The sequence below is a fragment of the Manihot esculenta genome, chromosome 12 (genome assembly GCF_001659605.2).
Source record: "Manihot esculenta cultivar AM560-2 chromosome 12, M.esculenta_v8, whole genome shotgun sequence".
NCBI lineage: Eukaryota > Viridiplantae > Streptophyta > Magnoliopsida > Malpighiales > Euphorbiaceae > Manihot > Manihot esculenta.
The window spans coordinates 24,011,022-24,020,520 of NC_035172.2; positions in this window are offsets into that span (position 1 = coordinate 24,011,022).

A 9,499-nucleotide genomic window follows, 5' to 3' on the forward strand; every position below is an offset into this window, starting at 1 on the left:
TATTACTTGTACACATAATTAATATGATAAGAATTCTTCATTTAAATTTAACATGTATACATAAGTTTACTAATTTTTTGATTACGAACTTACAGCTTTGGCTGTAAGTCTTAGTAATAATGCTATTTTTTAAAAAAAAAATCTAATTATTGTGCTTAAATTTGATTTAGTTATATATAGGAGAGTGCATTTGCTAGATTTGATTTTGAACTGAATCAAATTAGAAAAATCGAAAAATTAAATCATCGAATAGACACTATAAATACAATCGAATCAAACCAAATCCATTAATATCGGTACGGTTTGGTTTAATAAAACCAAAATTAACAGCAACTATCTAAATCGCAATTCACCCACACTCTCAAAATCATTCATAAATCCCAAACTTTATCCGTTTTCACAAGCCTGAAGTTAGAATAATTAACACCTCAAAAATTCTAAGTTTCAAACACAACATCCCTTCTTATTTTCAAGAAAAAAAAAATCACAATATACATGCAAGAATTAATCAATAACAATTAACAATTAGTGATTACTATAATTATATTACAAGCCAAAATGGGAAAACATACAATAGCTAATAACCTGATTAGCAACAAAAGAAATGAAAATTAAGAAAAATTAATTGAAAGAAAGGAGGAGAAAATATGTGAAATAATTAGTTCCAATTACACAGAAGCTGTCGATGAGGCAAAACATGGATTGAATCGCAAAGAGTTGTATCTTCTTTACGAGAACTAAGACTAGCAGCGAGGAGTCTTTGAGAGAACTAAAACTAGCAGCGAGGAGGGAGCGAAGATGTGTTGTCTTCTTTGCAAGAAGTAGAGAGCTAAACCATGAAAGAGAAAGAGTTCTCCTCCGCAAGGATAGAGGATAGTCTTATGGATTTGAATGAAGAAGTTGAAGAAGAAGAAGAACAGAGGCTAGGACTTAGGAAGGGGCGACAGTTCCGTTAGTTTTCATGGAGAAAAAAGAGTTATCGAGGGTAAGGAGAAGATTGAGGGTTGGAGAAAAGAAAAGGAGGGGAGAAGGAGGCAAGGGCGGCGTAGCTAAAAGAAAGGAAAGGAATGTTAGGATTTTGTTGAGTTGTATATATAGGGGTGATTCGGTTCAATTCTTCCCTTTAATTTTGATTATTTAACCAAACCGAACTGAAAAATCGAACATTTAAAAAATCTATAACCGAACTAAACCAAATATACCAAATAACTGAACTAATCAATTCGGTTCGATTTTTTATTAAAAACCAAAAATTGCTCAGCTATAGTTATACAGAAATTTCTCAAACAATCACTCACAAAAGATAATTCAAATATGAAATTTCCAAAAAGTCCTTATTTGAAAGTTAATATAAATTATCTTCCTTTTGATTTGGGATTACGAAAGCAAATTTGAGATTATCACTCTAATGATCGAGATAGAATACAAAGGGCTTATTTGTAATACCCGGCTAGACTCCGGCATCGGAATTCCAATCTTCTGACGATTCTCTATTAGAACCCAGAATCTCGAAGCTGGAATCTCCTTAGGAAGGGTAAAATAAGGTTTTTATAAAATGAATTTGAAAATTTTTGGGTTTTGGTGTTAAAAGAAAGAAAAGAGTTTTGAAGGAAAACCCCAGGTTCGGCCACCGAACCTTCAAGTTCGACCGCCGAAGGTGGTGCCACCGCCGCTGGACCTCCCCTTTCGGGCCCCGAAGGTGGTTTATCCAGCCACCTATAAGAGGTCTTCAGCCCGAAAATGAGAGAATTTTTCTCTTCATTTTTAGGCAGAGGTGAGTCATTGCCATCCTTTGAAGCTTTTGTTGTTTTTCCTTCAGATCTTTCGGAAATTCATGAGTTTTCTCTTGTTTTTGAAAATTTGAACTTGAACCTTGGAGACCTCCAGAGACCGTTTTACCTCATCTCCAAGTTGGGGTTGTTGTCACCTTTAGATCTCCAAGAGGTGAGTCTAGATCCTTGCTTTTCCTATATTTTAATCAAGTTTTAAGAAAGGGTTAATGGTTAATAATGCATGAAATGGTTAGATCTAAAGTTTTAGGGTTTGAGTTGGGTTATTAATGAATGTTTGCTCTTGTGTTGTTTTTGTTGTTGCTTGTTGGGGATTAGACTAGTTTTTATGCCCTTATGCATGATGAGTGAGTATGCATGTTTTTGAGTTGTTGGGTGTGAGGATTGGAGAGTTGGGTGGCTGTGTGCATAGGGCATAATCGGGTTCTGCCTTGCTAGAGAATCCAGGTTCAACCGCCGAACTTGCTTGTGGAGGCAGCCTTTTGGCCGCCTAACCTGCCCCCGAAAGCATAGACTTTCGGATCTGTGAAGGGGCTTAGACCGCCGAACCTATTCCCGAAGGTTGCTGACTTTCGGATCTGTGTGGAGTTTAGGCCGCCGAACCTGCCCTCGAAAGTCCCTGACTTTCGGATCTGTAAAGGACCTTTGGCTGCCGAACCTGCCGCCAAAAGTCCCCTGCCCAGCCTTCCTCTACTTGTTTTATATGCATGTTTTGTTATGTTTTAGGGGGTTTTGAGAGAGTTATTTAGAGTCATACAATAGTTATGTTTGGTCCCTCATTTGAGTCCATCTATGTAGGATCGAACCTGGAAGACCGTAGAGGCCTTCAGTGAGTTAGCTGCGTCATTGTTAGGCGAGCGTCAGCCAAATGTGAGTAGAACTAATCTAATCTATTGTTTTAACATAATCAAACTTTTTAAGTATGTTCACGTATCACGAATGCCATGTTCATGTATTAGGCTATTTGCATTAGAACTCACGAATATGATGCATTGCATAATTTACTGTTGATGTGGATGGATATTGGATGATCCACTAGCCCTCGAGATGTTATGACATGATATGATACGGAAAGACCAGGACAGCCCACTCTACGCCCCTGGCACTATGTAAGGGAAATACCAGAGTTGTCCATTCTACGCCCCTAACATTATGGATATGCTATGTTATGTTTAAGAGGACATCCTAAGGAGCTTCGTCGAGGGCCGGGCATCATTGGAATATGTAGAGGGTTACTGGTGATAAGTCCATCTTGATGTGTATTGTTTGTGTTGTGACACATTTCATTCGAGCATGTGTTTAATAAACTGTTTTTATGTTCTGCTCACTAGGCTCTTGTAGCTTATCCCTTTCCCCTAACCCCAGATTTACAGGGTCAGAGATAGCTCGGGGGAGTCGGTATAGTTGCTGGTATAATTTTTATAATAGTATATGTTGAGAAATCCTGAGATTATTGCAACCAAAATTGCGCAGCAAAAAAATAAAAATCTCTGATTTCCTTTCTCAGAATCCGAGTGATTCATTTATTTCAAAGGAAGGATATGAGACTAACCTGTTAATCTCGTCGAGAATATACAATGCCGAACTAATGGTGCTGCCTTTTCAAACGAACACCCTCAATGGTATCCACATGAACGTCTTCTATCCTTCTAGAGTGCTAGCTCTCTCAAGGATGGATAGATTATGTGCTCCACAATCTGCAACTGCTAGATTGAATTTTCTAAAAACCGTTGTCTCTCCATAATTCGTAGGAGTATTTATATGTTTCAGTCTTTTGTTTTCCCACAACTCTTTTTCCAAAAGAGTTGTGTTCAGAACCCACTATTACAATCTCGCAGATACTCAAATATCTTATGTGATAGAGTCCTTTATCTGTAACAGTTACAGATAGATTGTAAATCTTTTAAATATTATTATCTTATAATAATAAATAATTAATAATAATAACACTTTATTATTATTAATTAATATTAATAATAATAACACTTTATTATTATTAATTATATTAATGGGCAAAGGCTTTTAGCCCATTAATATGTCATAGCACATCAACAATATTCTTTTGTGTGTTATTCTCATATTAATTGGCAATAGACTCAGTCCCATAAGACACATAAGTCATAAGTGGCCTCTAGCAAGACATTATGACTACCCAACTAATATGAGGATCAATAGTCCGATAAAATCTAATAAATAGAACATGTATTAATCCCTTTGTCACACGATATCTAGTTTGAACATAAGTCATGGTCAATGTCAAACTTATAATGTTCAAACTTATGATTTCTCGATCTCTAAGTAAACTGATAAATTCAAATGATATTGATCACACTATCAATTCATTTGAGCACGGCCATGCATTTCTCAGTCTCACTTATCGAGGGGCCCAAAAGATATCTCTCTCAGAGAGAGGGACAAATCCTATCTTAATTGTTCAATATCCTATCTTGATTGTTCAATATCCTTTACATAATTTCTATTATGCTCAATCATAACCTTTATGATTGTCCGATTAAAGACAATATTTGGTTATGTCAAAACATAACAGTCCTTATATTGGAAACTATGACAATCTCAAGTCAAAGGATTAAGACATAACTACTTTGAGATTCACTTATGACAATAACCCATGTAGTGATCTCAATGTGGGTCCATCCAATACTTTGTTCTCTAACAAGTATCTATGATTATTGAATTATATCAACATATACATAATCATCTCATGATTATCAATCAATAATCATACTAGCTATATTTTATTATTATCAACATAATAATAAGTAATCAGGGATGATAATCATTATTATGTAACATGCAAACAAATAATGATAATAAAAACCTCTTTTATTAATAACCAAAAGGACATACAAAAAGGTTCAAGATAATGGCCTAGGGCAAATACACTAACAGTATAGTGTGGACATGTAAATTTTAACAGGTTAGAATTGTGCTTGGCCCTAGTTTTTATCTTTGTAATCCCTGTTAACATGATCCTTATGTAGAAGTTTTAATTATGAGTTATGTTTGAACCAAACTTGAGGCATGTGATGTTTACCATACTAGAGCATTTGATGAGGGCTTTAGTATGGGTTTTATATTTCCAGTTTTGATACATGCACAGGTCAAGTCATGGTTCATGGAATGTTAATGTTTATGCTGTCTTGTGTGATCATGTATGGGATTTTATCAGGTAAATAGGATGTATAGTAGGCTTGCTATGGGTTCCGGCAACCTTAAGTCAATCTGAACCTTAGCGTCGGTAGCGGTCCGGTTTCCGAGTCGTTACATTATTTGTAAAAGTGTCCATCATGTCTGTGGAATAATCATACAAAGCTTGGAAAAAATGTCAAGATCTAATGAATCAAAAGCAACACATACAAAATGCTTATGCTACACAATTCAATCAAGCTCGAAGGAACTATAGTACAACTTATTGCATCAGTTGATTGTATTCGATTTTTTTTATGGGCTAGCTTTTTATGGTCATGATGAGTAAAAATTTTCTAATACTGATGGTAATTTTCTGCAATTTTTACGATTCTTAGTTGTTCTTAACCAAGCTATCAATAATATTATTTTAGAGAATGCTTATTTCATTGCTCCTGATATACAAAATAATATTTTCAAAGCATCTTCAATTGAAACCACTAATATTATAGTTAGTGATCTTCAAGATGGGTTATTTTCTATCCTTATTGATGAATCACATAATATCTCAATCAAAGAATAATTGGTCATTTTTTTATGCTATGTGAATGCAAAAGAATGTGTGTTGCATGAGCAGTTTACAGGTTTTATTCATGTTAGTGATACCACCTCTTCATCACTTAAATCCACAATAGAGGGATTATGTTACAACAAGTAAATAAATGTAGCTACATATGCACCCATCAATCTTAATATAAGAGAGAAAAAAACAGAGAATAAATATAAAAATTAAATTGATATGATCATAAGATTTACGTTCACAGCAAGATAGAGATAAAATTTAGTATGATGAAAAACGAATGTGATACAATCTTTAAGAGCTCTCAATATAGACCTTATAAAAGTATTATTTTGAATTACAGCTAGAGGTATAAACAAAATAAACTATTTGTGAGCTATTTGAGACTCAACTTGATAAAAGTTCGATCGGCCTCAATTTATTTTATAAACTAGCTGAGTTCGAACTTAATTTTTGGGCCTGTTTAGTAAATGAGCTAAGCTTGAGGATAGTAATGTTCGACTAATTAAAACTCGCTTCATTTTTAAATTTATGAGCAGGGTCATGAACAAACTCATGAGTCAACTCGTCAGCAAACTCATAAACAGGTACTAATAACTTATTGAAATAAAAATGTACTATAAAAAAGGTCTAATTTAATTTTCACATCAAGCTTAAGCTTGAGTTTTATGTTATTGAGCTCGATTTTGAGTTTGTAACGAATTCATTTTCGAGCTTAAATGAGCTTCTAATATGCTGAGTTCAAAATCGAGCTCGAACTCAATAAAATTTAATCAAAATAAGCTCAAGCTCTAATATTAAAGCTTAAATTGAGCTCAAGCTCAATCTTGCATAAAATTTCATGAGTCAAGCTTGAATTTTCTAAAGTTTGATTTGATTACACTCTTAATTGCAGCACGGAGGTGATTATTGGACCTATGAAAAGTATATCTAAAATTTAAACAACATAAATTAACATATTATTTTCAAAGGATGGATGCAGTTTATCATTTCTATGTGGTCAAGGCTATGATGGAGCTAACAATATGCAAGGAGCAATTAATGGCTTGAAGGCTTTGATTATGAAAGAAAATAGTTTTGCATTATATGTTCATGGTTTCACTCACTAATTACAATCGACACTTGTAGCAATGGCCAAAATTCATGTGTAAATTATTTTGTTATTTATCATTGTCTCAAATTTATTGAATGTAGCTAGAGCTTCTTGTAAAAGAAAGGATCTTTTTCATAAGAAGCAACTTAGTAAGATTGGTGGACTAAAATGAAGTGAAATCTTAAGTGGTCGAGGTTTACATTAAGAAACTTCTCTTTGAATACCTAGTGACAAACATTAAGGCTCGCATTATGAATCATTAGTAGTTACTGTACTTGAGATCATCATGAAGAAGGTGCAATTTCGGAGCAAAAAGATGAAGTATATGCTTTACTTGATTTTATCTGATCTTATGAGTTTGTGTTCAACATCCATTTAATAAAAAAAAATATATTGAGTATCACAAATGAATTATTCCAAAAATTATAAAGAAAAAATCAAGATATTATTAATGCAACTTCCCTAAATAATTATCAAACAACTGCTGCAAATTATGAGAAATGATAGGTGGCGGTCCTTATTTGATGAAGTTTCTTCCTTTTGTAAGAAACATGGTATTATCCTTCTAAATATAGATAATAATTTTGTACTCTAAGGAAGGTCACAATTCATTACGTAAAAAATAGAAAATTTATATCATTATTAGGTGAAATTATTTTATATTGTAATCAATGTACAATCTCAATAATAGAATAATTGCTTCAATGAGGTCAATATGGAGTTGCTTCTTTGCATTTCATGCTTGAACCTAAGTAATTAATTTAGGCTTTTAATAAGCAAAAATTAATTTAACTTGTTGAATTTTATCTTTATCATTTTTTTAATATAGAGCTTGTTACTCTTGCAAACAACTTGACAATTATATTATTGATATGAGATGCAATTATCAATTTTCAAAGCTAAAGGGATTAGTTATCATGCCAAGAAATTAATTAAATTTAAAAAAAAAAAGGATATTATGTATCCTTTAGTGTTTTTACTCATCAAATTAGCTTTGATTTTGCTAATTGTTGAAGATTTCGAAGGAGGAAAGTATTATTAACATCCAGTTATTGAAGATGCCAATTATGTACAGAAACTAAAACAAGTAAAAGTCTAACAATAGTCATTTTAGCCACAGGTGAAAAAGTATCAAAGAAATCAATACTTCTGTTTGGGTATAACTTTTGGCTACAAGTCGAGCCTTGTATCTTTTAATAGTTCCATCAGCTGTGAGTTTGATTTTGTAAACTCATCTGCAACCAATGGGTTTTTTGCCTAGTGATAAATCAATAAGAATCCAAGTTTTATTTTGCTCAAGAGCAAGAATTTCAGCTTCTAAGGATCTACCCTGATTTCTTCTAATGATACAACATTTCCCAAAAATGTTATTTCATTGTGCCAAAAGTCACATTTACTGAATTTAGCATAAAGTTGCTTTTCCCTCAGAGTTTGTAGTACAATTCTCAAATGTCTATCATGGTCTTCCCTAATTTTAGAGTATACCAAAATATCATCAATGAATACTACAACAAACCAGTTTAAATATGGATGGAAGTTACGGTTTATCAGATCCATGAATGTTGCAGGTGTATTTGTTGACCCGAATAGCAGGAACTCATAATGTCCATATCGTGTCCTGAATGCATTCTTAAGTACATCTGCCCCTTTAACTCTTAACTGATGGTAGCCCAATCTCAAATCTATCTTAGAGAAAATGCTAGCCCCTTTCAACTGATCAAACAAATCATCTATTATGGGTAATGGATATTTATTCTTTATAGTTACCTTATTCAATTGTCTGTAATCAATGCAAAATTGAAGAGATCCATCTTTCTTTTTCACGAACAGCACTAGTGCATCCCATGGTGAAACACTAGGTCGAATAAAGCCCTTATCAAGTAATTCTTGTAACTATATTTTCAACTCTTTCAATTCTATAGGAGCCATTTTGTAAGGAGCAATAAAGATAGGTGCAGTGCCTGGCACAACTTCTATAGTAAAATTCACTTTCCTTTCTGGAGGTAACCCTGGTAACTCTTCAGGAAATACATCAACTATAACATCTAGTTTGTCTTGTTCTTCCTTTGCATGAATAGCATATGCCTTAGTAAGTGCTCTAGCGTCTGGTCTGTCTACTGTCTCTAATACTCTGTAACTCTGAATATTGTTAGATTCACCGATACATCTACCTCTGCCTCTAAGCACTATCGGCATAGATCTCTTTGTCTGTATAGGCTGTACTGACTAGCCACTCGGACAATCTCTCATAAAGTAATATGTGCTTCCACATAAGTAGCAAGCCCCAGTTAATCTCCTGCATACTCCGCCATATCTCTTGCTACAATGCTCACATACTGATGGCAACTCTCTACCTGGTCTTCCTGTACTAGATACCAAGATAGTCTGCTGTCCAGAACTCATTATTGAACTCTCTCCAAGTTTCTGAATCTGCCTAAGTGGCCCTCTCTGCCCTGTCTGCTTAAAATCTCTATATCTCTTGCTAGTTGTATGAGATGCAGAGGATTTTCTCTGATATTGGCTATGGCCCTTCTTCTGGTGCCCTTCTCTGATACTGGCTTTGCCCTCTCTTTTGCTGTCCTTTCTGCTTTCTACTTTGTTCTTCTTTTTTAATTCACTCCAAGCTATGGGCCGTCTCCACTAAAACTGAAAATTTTCTGATGTGTATAACTGTGAAATACATCCTAATATCAGCATGTAAACCTTGCTAGAAATATTTATATCTTTCTTCCTCTGTAGAAACTATCTCTGTAGCATACTTACTAAGTCTGACAAATTCTCACTCATACTCAGTTACTGTAAACTTGCTCTGTATAAGGTATAAGAACTCCCTCCTTTTTTCCTCCATATATAGGGCACTAACATATTTTTTCTTAAACTCTGTTAAAA